Source organism: Callorhinchus milii, unplaced genomic scaffold (assembly GCF_018977255.1).
Source record: "Callorhinchus milii isolate IMCB2004 unplaced genomic scaffold, IMCB_Cmil_1.0 Scaffold2, whole genome shotgun sequence".
NCBI classification, from domain to species: domain Eukaryota; kingdom Metazoa; phylum Chordata; class Chondrichthyes; order Chimaeriformes; family Callorhinchidae; genus Callorhinchus; species Callorhinchus milii.
Window position 1 is genome coordinate 35,247,740 of NW_024704743.1, and position 19,669 is coordinate 35,267,408.

At 40.3% G+C, this 19,669-nt stretch overlaps 1 protein-coding gene across 6 annotated transcripts in view; it reads left to right on the forward strand.

Moving 5' to 3' along the window:
- fars2 (phenylalanyl-tRNA synthetase 2, mitochondrial) overlaps positions 1-19,669 on the forward strand; it is a 205,476-nt gene that overhangs the window by 36,803 nt on the left and 149,004 nt on the right. Inside the window, exon 1 of one of the 6 annotated variants that reach the window (XM_042345709.1) lies at positions 14,689-14,714. The gene's annotated coding sequence lies outside the window, so the exon portion shown is untranslated. 6 annotated transcript variants of the gene reach the window in all.

Here is a 19,669-nt window from a genome sequence, read left to right on the forward strand (position 1 = left end):
CCCGTACCCTCCGTTCCTCTGGTTCTGGTCTGCTCCACGTCCCCCGCCCCAACCGCCCTACCATCGGTGGTCGGGCCTTCAGCCTCTCAGCCCCCAGGCTCTGGAACTCCATCCCCCAGTGCCTTCGCCGCTTCCTCCCTTTCCTCCTTCAAGGCCGGTCTCAAAACCTTTCTCTTTGACCGTGCCTTCAGCTCCCCTCTCGACTCTCTTCCCCCTCCTCGCTCCCTCCCTTCCCTCCCCTCACCCTGACCATTTCCCCCCTGCTCGGGTCATGACCCAACTGTGCAGCGCCTTGGGACGTCCTCCTGACGTGAAAGGCGCTTTATAAATGGAATCTTGTTGTTGTTGTTGTTATAGTGCATTGTTAGTATACAATTTACATGCTTCACTTCAGTATTAGAGTTTTGTTTAAGTGATATTGCATTTTCACTGATATTTACAGAAAGGTCTGCATAGGCCAGGACAGTGGTGATGCAGTGCAGTAACACTGCATTTACTCCTTTTGTCAGTGAAGATACGCACATCGGTTTCACACATCAGGCTACTTCCACCTAGTGTAACATTGACAAGGCGCAAATAAATATCAATAAACTACTGAGTTGGGAAAGATCTGCGTTTCTGATAATAAGTTGTAGTGCGGCAATAGCTTTTGCGAGGAAAGAAGCCAATTAAAAGAGTTTGCAACAAATAGACTGAGATTAAGGAAGGAAGTGACAAAAATAACTATAAAGGACCATGCTCAATCCTCACAAGACAGGGAAAAGGTACAAGAAAAATGAGAAACATGCAAACCCAGACAGTTAGGCAATAAAATGTAATTATAAACAAAATACAAAATACTGCAGATGCTGGAAATCTGAAAACAAAAACAGAAATGGCTAATAATTATAATTTTAATAATCCTTGCCTTTGATATAGCGCTTTTCACGTCTTCTAGACGTCTCAAAACGCTTCACAGAATATGCTGTAAAGTGAATTGACTGTATATTTGTGGGCGAAACGCAGCCAATTGCGCACAGCAGTTTCCCACAAACAGTCGTGGATTGAAAATGACCAATTTATTATTGTTTTTGTTTTTGGAGGGATTATTATTAGGCGTGTGGAGTAAGGAAACTTGCCCCAGGTTTCGCCCTGCCTGGAATTGAACCCAGATCTCTCGCTTGCAAGGCGAGTGCTCTAACCACTGAGCTACAGGACTCCAGCTACAGGCTGGGAACACTTAGCAGTTGAGGCAGTATCTATGAAGAAAGGAAAGTAAGTCAACATTTTGAGTCCAAGACGATGTCAGGATTGGCCCTGAGAGAGGAGTGCAGCACATTCGGAAGGAGAAAGATTTGAGTGGAAGAAGGGAGAGGAGAAGAGGACACGGCCGATGTCACAACAACAACAACAACAACAAGATTCTCAATGAACAGGTCCAGGGAGGGTAGGGGGTCTGGTGGCGGGGTCCAAGTGAAGCCGGGGTTTTGTCGTGGACCCGAAACATTGACTCACTTTCCTTTCTCCATACTGACCTGCTGCCTGACCTGCTGAGTGTTCCAGCCACTTCTATTTTTGTTTTTTGTTAATAGAATGTAATTGTTCATCCAGTAACAACTGCAATGTTAGACAATCAATCGTATAACATCTAAGTCTGTTTAACATCAGTAGGGATGTTGCAAAGTAAATTAGCCTTTTTGCAAAAATGTGTTTTGTGCTACAGTTTGTTTGTGTAAATGTGTATTAGGTTGTGCACAATGGAGTAATGCCAGTGTAATAAAGAAGACTGCAGTTTATATATCAGTTGCTCGTAGCAGAAGAGCTAATTCTGAAGGAGCAGTGATGTTAATTTTGATTATGATTTATTCATTTGTCCTGAGAATGAATCTTGTGCACAGATTTATAATGAAATTAGAAAATTATTACATTTGTGTGCAAATTTCAGGCTGCTTTTTAATTGAACAGGGAGGATACAGGTATTACTTTTTAAAAAGAGCTTACCCTCCTATTTTCTCTCCATTTCTCTTCCGTATTCCTCCCCTCCAATCCATGACATTCTCCAGTTGGGAAGGCCATTTACCCCAAGGTTTACAGGCTGCCAGGTTCTCCAGTTAATCTTTCTTTTTTTAAAAAAAAGTGCTGACCTACAATGTTAATTTATTTTTTAATTTTTGCTCTAATTAATGTGAAAAATCATACATTGAATAGCCTCTTCAAACATGCTTCCAACTCTTTCATTCTTCAAAAGAAATCACAAAGCTCCTTGTGTTGTGTGCACAAAACCCGGCTATAGACTTGAATATTGCCCAAAAATGTCTCACCAAATATTTGGGTAACAATCTGAATACGTTGATAACAGAATAATGAGGTTGGAAGTGAGGGAGGCGAGTTGATATTCCAGGGAAACAGTCAAAATGAAATAACCTGACTTCATTTAACAAACAGGAGGAGGAAATGATTAATCATAGACATCTGCTGCAGATCTGCTGGACAGGAGAAAGATGACCACAGTGTGTGGTTTGATGAAATCAAAAGGTTATGTGAAGAAAATTATGCATTGTGCTGGACTTCAGTCAAACTCGATATAAAATGAGAAATTTCCTGAAGTAGTAATCATACCGAATTAGGACTAATGAACGTGGTAGAAGATTGCTTTCGGAGATAGGTCTTACAAGGAGTAACATATATCTAAATCTGCTTCTTAAAAATGATCAAGACAGCATCCTTAATACAGAAGAAACAGGACCTCCACTGGCCACAGCTTGATTATGTTTAGAACTGGCTGATCAACGCCACCAGTTAGAAGCAGGATAAAGTATGAGTTTAAAAGGCAAAAATCAACCAAATTATGGCAGAGCATAAAGAAAATATTATACCTAGAAAATGTTGCAGAAATTTTAGGGGAATGTGTAATGCATTGAAAACAATGTGTACACAAGGCATATATATGCCCATGCAAGTAAGTGGAAGCTGAATAAACATTCTTTGAATTGCATTAAGAGATCAATTAAAACCAGAATAGTTAGAAAGGCAGATTGTAGAAAGTCTATCGGGAAAAGGAAGGAGAGAATTCTGGGAGGAGAACAGGAACTTGCTAAAACGGGTCAAAAGGGATATTGGAAGTGCAAGAGGACCTTAGAGATAAGCATCGTTAAATATGCTAGACATAGATTTAAAATGTCTATCATTATCACCACAGTCAGTAGTCAAATGGGAAATATCAACTTAAACATAGAATTGTCGGTGAAGAGTCCATAAATTATTTTAAAATGGAATTAGAAAGATGTTTGGAAAAAAAAGCATTAAGGGGCATGGGGAGAGTGGGATTAGGTAGATTCATGGAGGAAACACCAGTGCTGATTATTTCTGTGCTGTAACATGGCATGTCACTATATGAATATTTTCTGAAAGTACATACTAGAGAACAATACTGAATTGTCAAAGTTTCTGCAGGACAGCTCTTCTGCTGAAGGATAGTGCAGGCAGTATGTTAAAGATATTTGAGAAGTTAGGGAAACTTTTTGCTAGCAAATCACTTGGGTCAGTCAGCAGGTTTGTATCAGAGGCACCAAAGGAGGTCAGGGAGGAAATTTCAGAGGCACAAATTTCATTGTGGATCAATCACTAAGCACGGGTGACATCTGGCACAAATTGGGCAACAAGTACTTATATTTAAAGAGGATGTTGACCTGACTCGAGCAAACACAAACCTATTAGCTTGAACTGAACAACCGGGAGCAAAGTAATTGATTCAGTCGCGTCTCCCATTCTGCACAGTCATTATTGGGGCAGCAGAGATCTTGTAATTAAGTTTCTAATGCTTCATGCTTGCACGAACGTCTGAAGTTATCAAAATACTTTTTCCTCTTCTCTCACCCTCAAATGTCAGTACAGTATATATAATCACAAACAGAGTTTTATCGGGGAAACATGGGTATTAATTGTCTTTTTTATATTGACTTTTATATTGACTTTGAACACAAATAATAAAAGGAGTGGTATAAGTGGTAGTTATAATATAAGTGGTAGTTAGAGATCATAAGTCATCCTTGAATGAGATATATATATTTGGTAAGCCGCTTAACTTTCCCTCCACGTATTGCCAGAAAGCGCACCGTAGAGTCGTTCTCGGTCAGTGATATGAACAATAATCAGTGATGTGAACAATAATAACAAAGTGCATTTAAATAGCGCCTTTCACGTTAGGAGAACGTCCCAAGGCACTGGACAGTGAAAGGTTTGCACCAAGCCGCCGGCTAAGTCAAGAGGTGGTATAGGGCAAGGGGGTGGAAGTAGGAAGATGGAATATGAAGGTGGAGGTACTGGAATAACAATGGCCAAGCTTCTTCAGCACATCTTGGGACGAGGAACTCAAGAAGAAAGAGGGAGGTCAACAGCTTGCTTTCACAAACTTGAAGTGACAGTTTTTTCTTTAAAACTATTGGGGGGCGGGGGGAGAGGGGTTGAATGTGATATGTGATGTCCCTCCCCCCTTAATGAAAAACATGCTACCTTTCTTCATAGATTAAATGATATCTAGATCTACATTATTTCTGATTGATGGGGCTTTTGTTTCAATGGATGTGGACAAAATGCAGTTCATCAAACTAGTAAATGTACTGTATGTGGCAGATAACATGAAAATGCTCAAAAATGAATAACAGCTGTTTACATAAATGTGTCAAGTAATCAAGACTGTAAATAATAAACAAGCTTGTTTTTGCCAATTTACAGCAAAGCGTCTGTGCATTGCTAAAGAAACAGTCCTAATAGGTCATTCGTTATTGTTGTTTTAGGCCATTCTTTATTACAAAGCAAACAGTAAAACAGGAAATGTGCCCAATGGGAAAATAGCACCTTAAATGCCATCACACCAGTCAGAATGTAATGTGAGTCTGATCTATGGAACCCCATTTATGCCACACCAACTCGCAGTAACTTGGTGGTAGTCAGGCTTCCCTGCAGGAAGTGTACTTTATGACTTCATGTGATTTTCACATCCCGTGGTGCCAGGTACTCTGCCATTTCCAATGACTGCTTTTTCAAGCCCTTAGACTTGGTTACTCCCTGTCGCTGAGCTGCTTTATGGTGCTATTAGGGATACGGCGTGGTAACACCTTTCAGGCTTCCCTTACAACAGATTGAAAACAATACGATTTTTGAGTTACATACTTTGTGAGAGGGGAATTTGCTCGCAGTAGAGCACTTGCTCAACATATGAGAGATATCAAGATCGATGCTCACTTTCTTAGGTAGAATTTTGTGAAGAAAAATACCAATGCAGACACGAAGGACCAAAAGGCCTGTTTGAGTGCTGTACATTCTTTGAATGCTAATGCATAGAAAATGACAGGAATGTGTACAAGACCAAGGTGATATGTTGCTTTATATTGTTGCTGTCAATGTACTGGTCATTCCAGAGTTTGAAACACAATGTAGGGTGAATGGTTTTATTCCGAATGCTGTGAGACTACATTAAACTAACAAGTTAGAAATTCTGGATCCAATTTTTGTAACTATTGTATTGCATGGTGAAAATTGATGTTTGACCAGTTGACTTGGCACTAAGTTGACACAATATTTTGTGAGGGCAATTTTATATTTAGTAGCACAGTAACCTGTTCTGATGTTCTTGCTTTCTCTTCACATCGTTCCCTTAATCTGCGCCCCTCCCCCCTCCTGTTTTTCTATCTGTCACATCTCCTTTTCTTCCCTTTTACGAAGTGTGTTGACCATATAGCAATGAATGGTCAAGGTTACATTGCATGCTGGCAGTTGTCCAGCAGTGTGCCTTGGGTATACACTGAGTCCTGTAGCTCAGTGGTTAGAGCACTCGCTTTGCAAGCGAGAGACCTGAGTTCAATTCCAGGCAGAGGGCGAAACCTTGGGCAAGTTTCCTTACTCCACACGCCTAATAATAATCCCTCCAAAAAACAAAAAAAAAAAACAGTAATAAATTGGTCATTTTCAATCTACGACTGTTTGTGGGACATTGCTGTGCGCAATTGGCTGCCGCGTTCGCCCACAAATATACAGTCAATTCACTTTACAGTGTGTTCTGTGAAGCGCTTTGGGACGTCCTCCCGACGTGAAAAGCGCTATATCAAATGCAAGGATTATTATTATTATTATTATTATTACCCGGTCACTGACATTGAGCACACTATAAATAGCTGGTTAATTCACAGTATTTCTAAAAGTGTATGTTTTCCATGATTCAAATCAGTCAGTATGAGATGACTGGCAACCATGTGTGGTTGGATTTACAAATTATGGATACTTTCAATTTAAAGAACAAATTGTCAAAGAAAGAACTTGTACTTTTGGAGCACCTTTTCGTGTTGAAAAACATCTCAAAGGGCATTATAGTGATTACTGCTAAGTTTAGTAAATTTTGTAAAACCAGAGTGCAGCTATTTTATGCACAGCAAAAGTCCAAAAAGCCATGAGATGATTGAATGATTTATCTGGAGGAGTTTTGCCCAGGACAATGGGAGAAACTTTATTCTTCTATTATTATTTCTATGTTCTATTTATTATTCAAATAGGGCCATGAATCTTTAGTCCATTGGAAGAACAAACAGATGGGATCTTAATTCAATGTTTCATCAAAGGACAGCACTTACGAAAAATGCAACCCTCATCCAATACTGCACTGGGATATGAGTTTGGACTATCAGACTATCTCAACATAGGGCTAGAGGAAAGAGTGCTACTAACCAAGCCAAGCTGACACAGACACAGGATAATCCAGTCAGCGCTGATACTTTACTTTTCAATGGCATTCAACCAGAAAGGAGATGTCAATTCCCCACTCTTTAATGAGACCTGGTCAAAGATTGCCCACTACATACTGTATGTCACTTGAATTAGTTTTTCTTCCAGTGAAAAGACCCGACAGCTGCAATAGACTTTCTCACATGAAAGGTAATATTTTTTCTCTCATGTAGGATTTACGTGATCTGTTAATAGCTGAAAAAGATGTGCTCTCATTACAGTATTATTTGTTTCTTTATTTCCTTACTTTTTATAACGGGTTAGAAATATTTACCCTTTTTTAATCATCAAATAAAACATTAATAACTTGTGTCTGTGTAACACCCTTCAGTGTCTCGGATATCAAATACAGAAAAAGCATGATCTTTCAATCAGTTTTGAACAGCTTGTTTCAGCACCTCCCCCACCAAAAAAAAATCCCCAAACCCTTTCCAGCACATGGTGTTCCCTCCCCTCCACAAAGTGGGCACATTACACTGGAATTATGCTTCACGCACTGACTGGGTTCCCGAGCTGTTGTGGCTGGGAGGGGAAAGGGGAAAGGTGGTTGAAAGCATAGATCAAGAGACTATGGGACTCTCAGGTGAAGTTCAACAGGGTGGTCAGAGTGGCTAAAAGCTTGCCCACTGATGGATGAACTGTAGAACTTTTTTTTTTTACCTGTCGATGAACATCTGAATCCTACAAAGGAAGGGTGTCAACTTGATTCAGTCAGGGTCAGAAGGTTGTGGGTTCAAACCCCATGTTGGGATTTTGAGCTCACAATCTAGGCTGCCATTCTATTGCAACGCAGTTCTGGGGGTACAATGCTTTGTCAGAGGTGCTATCCTTCAGATGCAACATTAAAATCACGTCTGTTCTCGGTAAAGATTCCATGGCACTATTCAAAGAGAGTTTCTCTTGGTATCTTGGCCAACAATCCCCCAGATAAAATTGGTCATTCACTTCATGGCTGTTTGTGGGATATTGCTGTAAGCATATTGGCAGCGGCTTTCACCTACAAGATATGCAGTACTGTAAAATCATGTGAAGTACTTTGACATGTCTCGACGAAGTGATGAGGTGCTATATCAAATACAAGGATTATTATTACTGTATATAACTTTCCTCTAGTTTTATTTGACAAATAATACATGGAGTGATTAATAGTACTGAAGTTGATCATTTTAAATATGTAATATTACTTCATTCAATTTGCCTGCTAAACAATTATCTGAATGAGAAAATGGGAGGACAAAATTCTGAAGGATGAGATCTTATTCATCTGAACTTTCTCTTGTGATATTGCGAAATGCTTGGCGCACTTTGCTGGGATGCTAATCTAAACCTACCAGCACAAAGGGCATAATTACCAAATAGAACTTCCTTTCTGTGCAACACATCTCATTATAAGGTACGTATTGTACAGCTTCCAGAGGTGATGGTTTAATGCAGAAATTGCCTGCTGTGATTTTCAGTTGCACTGTGTTTGTTAACGGTGCAACCAATGCCTGAGACGTTTTGTGAAGCAAGTTTGGAATAGTAAGAAGTTAGGAATTGGGCTCTGAATAAAACACGCACCAAAATGTGCATTTTATTTTGCAAAGTCTGGTCTCTTCTGGCTTTAAGTCACAGCAAATAATAGAGCCTGGGGAAAACAAAGCAAACAGAAACATTAATAGAGTTAGTATTTGACTGAGTGTGTATTTGCTCATTGCAATGGTACTTTATTAGCATACATGGAATGCTACCTTTCTGCAAGACTTCTTTAGGGCCCCAAATAAGTTTCAGAGCATTATAGAAATGTGTGATTTGGTCAGGATTTATAGTAGGTGGAATGGGGTTGTTTTTGCATCAATGTTTATTATTTGTGCACGCTAACAGCAACAACTGCTTTCCTTCCGAGTTTCAGCCAAAGGCTGACTCTGCTAAATCTCTGGGCTGAGGCACTTCTAATAATTGAAAACAGCAAGAAGAAAAGGTGACCTTTATAACATCTGTTTTCTTGATCAGTTGGAAGTCTCGTACTTGTGCAATCCACTGACATATTGACTCAGTCAGAAGCAGAGATTGTGTAGATGAATCCAGAGAGCTCAGCCAATGAACCAGTGATTTACACACCAGCCACACCAGTGATTTCCTCACTTTAAGGCTCACATTTTATGTAATACAGCACAATTGTCTTTTGCACAATAGTGTCACAAAGTCCTTAACAAATATGATAGGGAGAAATTAGGCAGAGGAGGGAAAATTTAAGAAGCTCAATCACAATTATGGTTGAACAGATATGTTTTTAGGGGGAATTCAAGGTGTGCAAAGGGGAAAGTGAGGCAAAGGGGATTTGTAAGAGAGCTGAGCACATTAATGCGTTAAGTGACTCAAATTACATGCACAAAGGAAAATGAAATAAATAGGTTTGGGATAAGGGGTTAGGAGGGGTGAATCTCATGTGGAGTTTAAACACCAGCATAGACTAATTGGGTTGAATGGCCTGTTTTCGTGCTGAAGCATTCTATGTAAATTAATCTCATCACTTTGGTGAGCTTGGTGTTAGTTTGGAGGGCAGCCAGTCACATAATGTGACCGTTTGATGCAGATGTATATCAAAAGGCCTGTTGCCTCATTTAAACTTAGATAATGCTCTTGAGTTACATCAGTGGTGACTGAGAGATCAGAATGAACGTACTGTATAAAAAAAGACATAGAACTATAAAGTCATTTTTTCTCCAGTGTCTCTAAAACCTCTGTGAAGAAAAACAGGATGCAAATATATAGAATTTATTGAAATGTTGATATTGATACATTTCCCAATTGACCTATCATCATCATTTCATCCCACGCATTTTCACGTGCAGTCTGTCTATTCTTGTCCTCCATTTACACACTCAGATGATGCATCTGCATACACAGGATCAACTTCCACATGTATACGAATGACACCCAAATCTATTTTTTCTCCTATGCCACGACCCCAGGTCCACCAATGTTATGTCCCTTGTTTGTCCTTCCCTGCCCATCCCTCAGACTCACCAAATCTGTATGCAATCTTGGCATCAGGTCCAATCCCCAGTTATCCTTCCTACCCCACATCCAGTTCCTAACCAGGACCAATTCCCTCCACCTCCGCCATATTGCCCAAATCTAACCATACCTCACACCCATCGCAGCTGAAACACTTAACTATGCTTTTGTCACTTCACCCTTTGATTTTTCCAATGCCCTGCTCGTCAGTCTTCCCACCTCCACAAAATCCAATTCATTCAATTCTGCCAACTGTGTCCTCACCTGCAACAAATTCCACACCCTCCTCAAACTCTACCAACCTGTCTGCTCCCTCCGCTCAGCGGTCACTGGTTTGCTAATGGATCCACTCTCTGGAACTTCATCTCGGAGTCCCTAAACCTTACCCCTTTCCTCACCTCCTTCAAGGTCTGCCTCAAGACCTTCCTCTTTGACTGCCCTTATGGTCATCTTTCATTCCTATATTCAAAGTGTAAAAGGTGTCTTAGCTTTTGCCAGTTGAAACCTTACAATTATTTTCTCCACAGATATATTTTGATTGTGAGCTTCTCCCAAATTCAGGCCCTGTATTACCGTAATATAATGCTAGCAAAGTTTGCCATATACTTAGACTAGGCAATACTGTAAGGGAAATTCATTTATATTATGTTATAAAGGTTGAAAGGTTAAATTTTAGTTTTCAAATGCTATCAAATATTGGGGAGTGGGAAAATAAAGCAACCAAATGTTTTGACTTGCATTCTTTGGTGATAATAAACCCTGGTTTCAGTTTGATTTGTAGAGTTGGTAAGGTTCGTTTGGTGGTGTAAGGGGTTTAAAATCGTGCAATATGGCTGAGGAGGGCAATCGTTTACCTTGATCTTGAGAAACTGCAGTTTGTTTATTTTTATTGTACCCTTGGACATATTTTTAAAATGCGGTGTTCTGCAGGTTTCAAAGTGAAAGGGCTGGGGACATGTCAGAAGACTCGACCAATCATTTTGAGTTATTGATGCAAATACAGGACTGGTTCCTGCAGAATGACCTGCATTAGACAGAAGGTAGAACAGAGCATGTTGCAATGAAATGATGTACTTTGAAGGAACTAGGATGGGTGATGGTATTAGCACATCGTCTTTTCACCTCGAGGAGTTGTTTTCTTATGTAATTTCCTGATTTCTAAGTGATCAAGCAGAAAGGTCCCAGAATTAACCCTGGGTCTGCGCTAAGATTGCAGATTCTTTGGATGAGATGTTAAACCAAAGCCACATCGGCCTGTTTTCAGGTGGACGTCAAAAAGAGAAGGGAGTTTTTCTCTTGCGGTGTCCTGCCGAACAATTCCCCCAAATAAAATTGGTTATTCACTTCATGGCTGTTTATGGAACACTAGAACACTGCTGTGCGCAAATTGGATGCTGCAAATTGGTGCCACACAAAAAAAAAGGCACTACACTTTACAGTATATCCTGTGAAGTGCTTTGGGATGTCCCCCCGACTTGAAAGCCACTATAACAAGATTACATTTGTATAGTGCCTTTTATGTCGGGAGGACGTCCCAAGGCGCTGAACAGTGTACAGCATTTCAAACCCTGAAAACTCTCCCGCCAATGGTAGGGCGGGTGGGCCGGGGGATGTGGAGCAGGCCAGAGCCGGCTGAGCGGAGGGAGCGGGCGGGTTGGTAGGGGGTTAGGAGATCGCAGAGGTAGGATGGGGCGAGGCCATGGAGGGCTTTGTAGGTGAGTACCAGGATCTTGAACTGGATCCTCTGAAGGATAGGAAGCTAATAGAGACGGGCGAGAATGGGGGAGATGGGGTCACAGCGTTTGGTGCGGGAGAGGATACAGGTTGCAGAGTTCTGGATTATCTGCAGCCTGTGGAGGGAGGAGTTGGGAAGGCCGGCAAGCAGGGCGTTTGCATAGTCAAGCCTGGAGGTGATGAAGGCATGAACAGCATTTCAGACCCAAGCAAGGGTCAAGGAGAGAGAAGGGAGAGGAGGGAAAGGGGGGTGGCCAATGGCATGGTCGAAGAGGAAGGTCTTGAGGCGGGACTTGAAGGAGGCTAAGGAGGGGGCAAGGCGGAGTGATTGGGGGATGGAATACCAGAGGTTGGGGACAGAGTGGCTGAAGGTTCTCCCGCCAATGGTAACTATACCAAATGTAAAGAATGGTATTATTACGTATCAGCTAAGGCAGCAGTCGGGACACTACAGTTGACCAGGGGAGAGGGGGAAATCAACCAATATTCCCATTCCTGATGCCTTTCCAGCAATCCCTGTTGGGAAGTCAGTGTCTATAGTTGATGTTTGCATGAGTTTGGGCTCAGTAAAAACTGTATGGGTGTGCACAGAAAGTGACCAGAAGCCATGGCAGCATAGCCCCATGATGAGACAATGTTGCTTTGAAAAGAGGGATGGAAATTGGAGTAGGAGGTGGAGGAGAAAGGCTGTTTATTGCAATTCTAAAGTAAACTGATGGTGAATCAAAATTCTATGTGATATTATCCTTCACGCAGTCCTGTAGCTCAGTGGTTAGCGCTCGCGCCTCACAAGGGAAAGACCTAGGTTTGATTCCTAGCAGGACGAAATGTTGGGCAAGTTTCCTTACTCCACATGACTCTGTTTACCTAGCAATAAGTAGGAACCCAGTTGTTAGTCGATTGGCGGATTGCTTTTCTGGGGGTAATATAATTCCTTCAAAAATAATTGGTCACTTAAATCCATGACTTTTGGCACACTTAAATCTTGTGTTTGTGGGACACTGCTATGCTCAATTGGTTGCCAAGTTTCACTCGCAAAATATACAGTCAATTCACTTTCCAGTATATTCTGTGAAGCGCTTTGAGACGTCTTAAATACGTGATAAGGCGCTATATAAAATGCAAGGATTATTATTATTATCATCCTTGAAGTACAAGACCATTTGATTGGTATGCAGGTATGCTGAATACCTGCACTTCCAACAGGTGGTACCAGCATTCAATGGGTGGAAATGTGTGTCCAAGCTGTGGGCTGTAAGATGGTGGCAATGCTCTCATGCATTTCATGCTGAATTGCATTGCTCACCAGCAAACTCAAGGGCACATCTGGTAGCCACTATCCACTTTGAGGGCTCAAATCTGAGTTTGTTGCATTAAAGCCCATTATTGCACCTCTTTTTAATGCATTTGGGGATTTTAAGGATCCTAAACACTGTGTTATAATGAGGCTGCACAGTATTTCCAGAATACACTATGAAAGGGAATGGAGGCCCAAAGCCCCCACCTCCTCCACCCTGGTAGTGTTTGTGTTTGTGTGAGAGAGAGTTGCATACCTGATTTTTAGTTGACACAGCAATGACTCTTTTCAAACACAGTGTTTTGGAAAGGAGTCTTGTTGCTGAGTAAACTATTGAAATGTACCATTTTCGAAAGGGCACAGTTTTTCTTTATCCTTTAACTAGCTGTCAGTTTGTTAGTCAGGCTCCACTCTCTCTTGCTTTAAGACAGTGCTCATGGTAAATCTATGTTTGTTCCGACTGCCTTCAGATAAATCGAGATCAGAGCTTCAGTAGTCTGCCACAAATTTGTCTGTGTCATCCTGATCAGCTGATTTCCAGGCCTTAAGGCCACCCAGGTTTCTGACAGATGTTTGATGCATTCCTGGCAATCACAAGCCATATATTACTGTCACCTGTTGTGTGCCATAAATTGTTATATGAAAGTTTGATGTTTAATCTGAAGTCTTTCGGTTTATTGATTGAAGTCATGTATTCACTGAAATTGGCTTTACCGGTACTGCACCAACTTTGAACAACAGGGAGCCCAAACAAAAGGTTAGATGTTCTGCTTCACGTTATTGCCACATTGAATACTCCCAAAATCCATTAGCCTGACCTTAAAAATTTAAAAATTATAGTTAATTACCCATAAAACTGATATTATCTGTATAAAAATAATCTAATAGATACTAATAATCCTTGCATTTGATATACCACCTTTCATGTTGGGAGGTCGTCCCAAAGCTCTTCACAGGATTTACAGACCAAAAATATTGGCCACCACTGCCTTAGATGAAGTATTCACCAGTGAGTTATGGTTTGAATCTTTTGCAACTTCTTCATGCAGAGGGTGGTAAGAGTGGAACACACTGCCCAAAACAGTGATTGAATCTGATAGTATAGATGCATTCAAGAGGAAGCTAGATGTACATATGAGAGAAGGATGAGGGAGGAAATAAGGAGTGGGTGGCAACTCATGTGCAGTATAAATGCCAGTATGGACAAATTTGGGTCAAATGGCCTGTTTCAATGCTGTCCATTCTATGCAAATCTATGATTCTACCTTATTGTCTGATTATGTCCTATCCCAGCCAAGAGGACTGTGAGGTGACTTCATGACAACCCTCTGCCAATGCTGCTGTATAAGCAGCTGCTGACTAGTGCATTGTGCCTGTCCTTTCCTCTTGTCTTGTAGAGAAACCCTGGGCACCATTCAATGCATCCCTATGATGGCACATAAGTCCAGCATTCTACACCCTGAATTAAGTCATTTTATTAATAGATTTAATTTTATCCTCTGCTGACATTTTTTCTGCCATCTTTCTCTTACATTCCCCTGAAGCCAATGAATCTTGCTGGGATGTATTTTCACTGAATGCCAGTAGATTGTAGATAGCTAGCCCACGGGTGATCATTCTTGCATGAGCAAGTGTCAATGGGCTGTTTGAACAAGAGAAAAATCTTGATATCAGCTTCACTGCTTTCCACTGGTCGTCTCTGCACTACAGTGAGTCTGTTAATACTTGTATTATATTTAGTTCAAATGTATTGAAAAATTTAAGAATTTTTAATTTTTAAAAATACACAAATATTCTGAATGCATTTCTCTCTCTCTTTCTCCCTCTTCTCTCCCCTTTTCTAGTCAGCATAACTTCCCCTTTGGCCAGAATTTTTTAACACAAAATTTGCAATTAGGGGCAAGTACAAGCACCAAAACATTGACAGGTAATTAGATGTCCTAAAGCTAGTTTAAATTTCTGTTGCAAATGTGATTATATTAGAATTTATAAGGTAAATGGTGACAAGATCCTGAGGAGTAATAATATAAATGTGCTGAAAATATAAAATTATAAACTTTTGTCTTTGTGCCATTCTCAGTGAAAGCATTTTGTTATATTATCAAGGTAGACAAAGCAAGCCTAGACTAATACTTTCAATTGCAGCAAACCAAGACAGCACAGGATAAGGGTTATGAAAAACAATTTTGGATAAGACATCGGGAAATATTTATTTTCATATATGGAATGGGTTACCAAGCAAAGTGACTGGGGCAAAGATATTTAAGAAACAGCTTAATGATAATAATAATAATAATAGTAATAATCCTACATTTGATGTAGTGCTTTTCACGTCTTCGAAACATCTCAAAACGATTCACAGAATATACTGTAAAGTGAATTGACCGTATATTTGTGGGCGAAACGCGGCAGACAATTGCGCACAGCAATGTCCCACAAACAGTCGTGGATTGAGTAACCAAATTGTTTATTTATTTATTTATTTTGAATGTAATGGTACATGAGATCAAAAGGGCCAAAGGATCTGGGTTATCTGTACCTCTCTTGTTATAGCACAATCATTAATTTTGTAATGAAATGCAACTTGGTTCATGTGCATCTAAACTGCTTCACTGTGCCCACAATATATATTTTGTTTATTGAAGTTACTTTAGTTGTCACCTCTTGTAGGATTTCGGACCCTGGGGGTCAATTGAACAGCAATAGAACAACAATGTTCATCCATGTCTGCCATTGTGACTATGTAAGAAGTTAAAGAGAGATTATTTCTCTCTTTTTTTCTTTCTTCCTAATAATAATACTTGCATTTGATATAGTGCTTTTCACGTCTTCTAGACGTCTCAAAGCGCTTCACAGAATATACTGTAAAGTGAATTGACTGTATATTTGTGGGCGAATGCGGCAGCCAATTGCACACAGTGGTGTCCTACAAACAGTCGTAGATTGAAAATGACCAATTTATTATTGTTTTTTTGCTTTGGAGGGATTATTATTAGACGTGTGGAGTAAGGAAACTTGCCCAAGGTTTCGCTCTGCCTGGAATTGAACTCAGGTCTCTCGCTTGCAAAGCGAGTGCTCTGACCACTGAGCTACAGGACTCCATGGAGAAGTACTGTATCTGCCTTACACTCAGCTGTTCTTATCTACTCAAATTATTTCATTGAAAGATATTGTTGGTAATGTCAACAAAGTTTAACTTTCTTTCACATTTTTGAATACACTTGGCTGGTCGGACCAATGGATCGGGTCTGGTGAGCTGGAATTTCTGGCTTGGTGTAATTAGAGTTTTGGTACTGGCATCTACTGGCATTCTGATTGTTTGAACAGCGAGTAAGCTACCTTCTGCTTGCAGGATTCAAACAATCTGAGTCAAAGTCGATATACCTGGCCACTGTGAAGGCCAACAAGGATGGTGAGGCTGCTCAGTGCAGCGTTGGAATGGGCTAATGGAGTTAGGAGGAGTCGACATACCCACTGGCCTGTGGAAATTTTGAAAAAATGTTTCTTGGTTTCGGACCCGGTCCATCCAGGTTATGGTACCTGAAGGATGACATTTCCAACAATGCATTGCACTCGAGTGTCAGCTTAGACTTTGAGCTCAAATTCCTGATCTGGAGATTAAACCAAAACCTTGTGGCTCAGAGGCAAAAGTGGAACAAACAGAATCAGGCTGACATGTGACATTTGATAATTTTAATGAAAAAGAGACAAGTCTTTGAACTATATCTAAAAAAAATCAGATAATGTGAGAAATTGATGAATAAGTTGACAGAAGCCCATTTGGTACATGAAGCCTGTTGGTTCACTCTTCAGACATGTACAGTTTTTCCTGACCAGGTATTGTGGTTCACAGGTAATGTAGGATTTGGAGCTCTCCAAAATTTACTTTCCATAGCTCTGTTATGCTTGGCCTTGTCATGGGTATGCCGCATGAGATGAAATTGGGAGAGTGAGTGTTAGAAAAAACGTACAAAACGAAAGTTGACTGTTTTCCATGTTATAATTATCGTATTGACATTAGAAGCAAAGCATCCAACGTGTTCTGAATATTTGTGTTTCATGTGCTCTCTTCTGATAAATTGGACTCAGTTTCCTGAACCAAGAAGATAAATCATCCAATTTTAATAGCTGTTACTTTCTAACTGAGTTACTTTTACACTATTCTCATGTATACCTGTCACACTGGATCGATGTAATAGCCAATTCATTCATAAGGTTAACATTTAGAAATGAGCCGCTGCCTGACTGTTGTAACAAGGCTTGCATGGCTGCCAATGATCCATTCTTGCTGACAGTGCTGGCTTATTCTAGCTACTTCTTTCATGCAAGTTCCATCTCTGAATATACTTATCATAAAGTTCAATGAGTGTGAATTGTGAAAGTCAATGATTTATAAAACAAAGCGTTTTTAATATTGATTTTCTTTTTAATTTGTAGTTATCAAACAATAGATCTGATTTCACCCTTGTAGATGACATATGAAAATTCCTGTAGCTTAGTGGTTAGAGCACTTGTCTCGCAAGCGAGAGACCTGGGTTTGATTCCCGGCAGGAGAAACCTTGGGCAAGTTTCCTTACTGCACACGCCTCTCTTTACCTAGCAGTAAGTAGAAACCTGGTTGTTAGTCGATTGGTGGATCGCTTTTTGGGGGTAATGATTCATCACTTCAATCCACGACTACTTGTGGGACACTGCTGTGCACAATTGGCTGCCGCGTTTCATCCACAAAATATACAGTCAATTCACTTTACAGTATATTCTGTGAAGCACTTTGAGATGTCTCGAAGATGTAATAAGGCACTATATCAAATGCAAGGATTATATTATTATATGACTGCCACCACTACCAGTTTCAAAAAGATGTACATTGCAGTAATGAGCCTACTGAAAAGACCACCAGTTAATTGCAATCTTCTTCTGTTCCTGTGTGATTGAGTGTTTTTTTTTAATCAGTTTTAATGAATGTGCTTAGTGACACCATCTGTGTTAGGTGCATTTGTAGACACTGAGGGGTGGTATACGTAAGAAGTTGCAGCACAGAAACAGGCCATTTGGTCAACTAGTCTGTGCTGGTGCTTATTCTCCATAGAGCCTTCAACTCTCCTAATCTTCTCTCCTACATCCCCGATTGCCTTCTCTTTCATGTATGCATCAAGGTTTGTTGAAGAAAATATGACTTGTAGCAATTACTGTTATACAATATCAGATTTACAAACATTATAAATTAGACAGGAAAAGTTATATCTAGCAGAATTAATGCTTTCAGTTGTGTTTCTTGTACAGGATACAATGAATGTATATAAAATAGACCTACATAGAGTGATTCAGCATAGAAACAAGCTATTTGTCAAATACATTTGTGTGGAATTCTCCGGGGAGGGGGGTAATGTGGCCTCCTTGGAGCTGAACCGGCTCTAAGGTGACATGCTTGGAGCAGACTAATCATTGGGGGTAGGGATAGGGTGGTGGGTTTGGGGGTAGACCAGTCACCGGCAGGAAGGTTGCCAGACAGTGCTTTCAATTGCAAGCTATGTGGTTTCAGCTGGTTAGACTCCAGAAGTATCCAAAGCACACTTTGGGGTCCCCAAGCCTTGCCAACCTGCACCAAATCTGTCTAGCATTAGGTAAAAAGGATGCGTCCCTCTGGGGGGGGAAAGTGTGCTTTCCATTCAAAATACAGGAAAATTTCCATGTAGAGATGGGATGCATGGAATTCTTGTTTAGTTTGGATAGTCTTAAGCATGGTGAGGAGTTTCTGCATGTTTCAGATATCTGGCTGACAAAAAAGCCAAGGGTACCTTACGTTTAAATGTATTGTGTCTGTGTACACCGATGGAAAGGTAAATCAAGTCCTTTTAAATGTTTATATCTTGTGCACCCCCATTATAAGCAAACAACATCCACAACAAGCCTTAATTCCATGCAATTGCCTTGATTGTTGCTGTTGCTAGTGTTTAAAGGGTTAACATATGCCTCCCTCCTCTTCTTTGTCAAAGGCTCATAGCACCCCCCACCCCCCACAAACCAATACAGCAGGACTCCCTGGGAAGTTAGTTGGTTATAGTTGGTTCAAACAACTTTAGACAGCCTCATCCAGTCTATTGATCTTTATTTAGTGAACCTTCCTTCTTTCGGGTCAAAGAGTGGGGTTCTCAGTAGAAGTAATCAGCAAGTGCTAGAGTCAATCTAATTACTTTATTCAATCTCCCAGCAGATGACAGGAAGAAGAATTGGAGGAAGGGAGTTTTCAAATCTGATGCCTTTTTGTATGCATATTTTAGAGCTGGAAATGAAATGGCACAGAGATGCCAGAACAATGACTTGAACTTTAGAGATACCAAGCCTTCCTCCTCATGCTTTCTAATGTGCCTCAATTATCTTTGAAGATTTCTTTCAAATTTGTAACTCCTGGTGCTTGAATTCACATTTGAGTGCTGGCGAAATGTCAGGAGAAGGTGGTCCACTTGCAGTTTACAGGTTATTGGAATGACGGGCGTAGTTGACTTGATTTTGGCATTTAAAGAATTAAACTGTAATATCCAACTTTCTCATTCCTGTTAATTTAGTTTCCTTTAATGTACAGTTATTAAGGTTATGTACCATGTTTACTGCTAGTGAAATAACACGGTTAAACAAATCACAACTGGCAGGGAGAAGACTAAAATGAGCAACTTATAACATAAATATTTAATTGCGAACAAAATCTCCCTTTCAACAAAGGAACCTCAACGTGTGAAACTTGTTGCATGGTAATAAATTTTTAACAACTGTACTTTCTTTTTAGGATTTTATCACTCAAAAACAAGACAAGGAAATGGATAAGCATAAAAAGATTCTCTCCTCCCCCACCCCAAAAAAAAGAATAGGCCAGTAACTACAGTA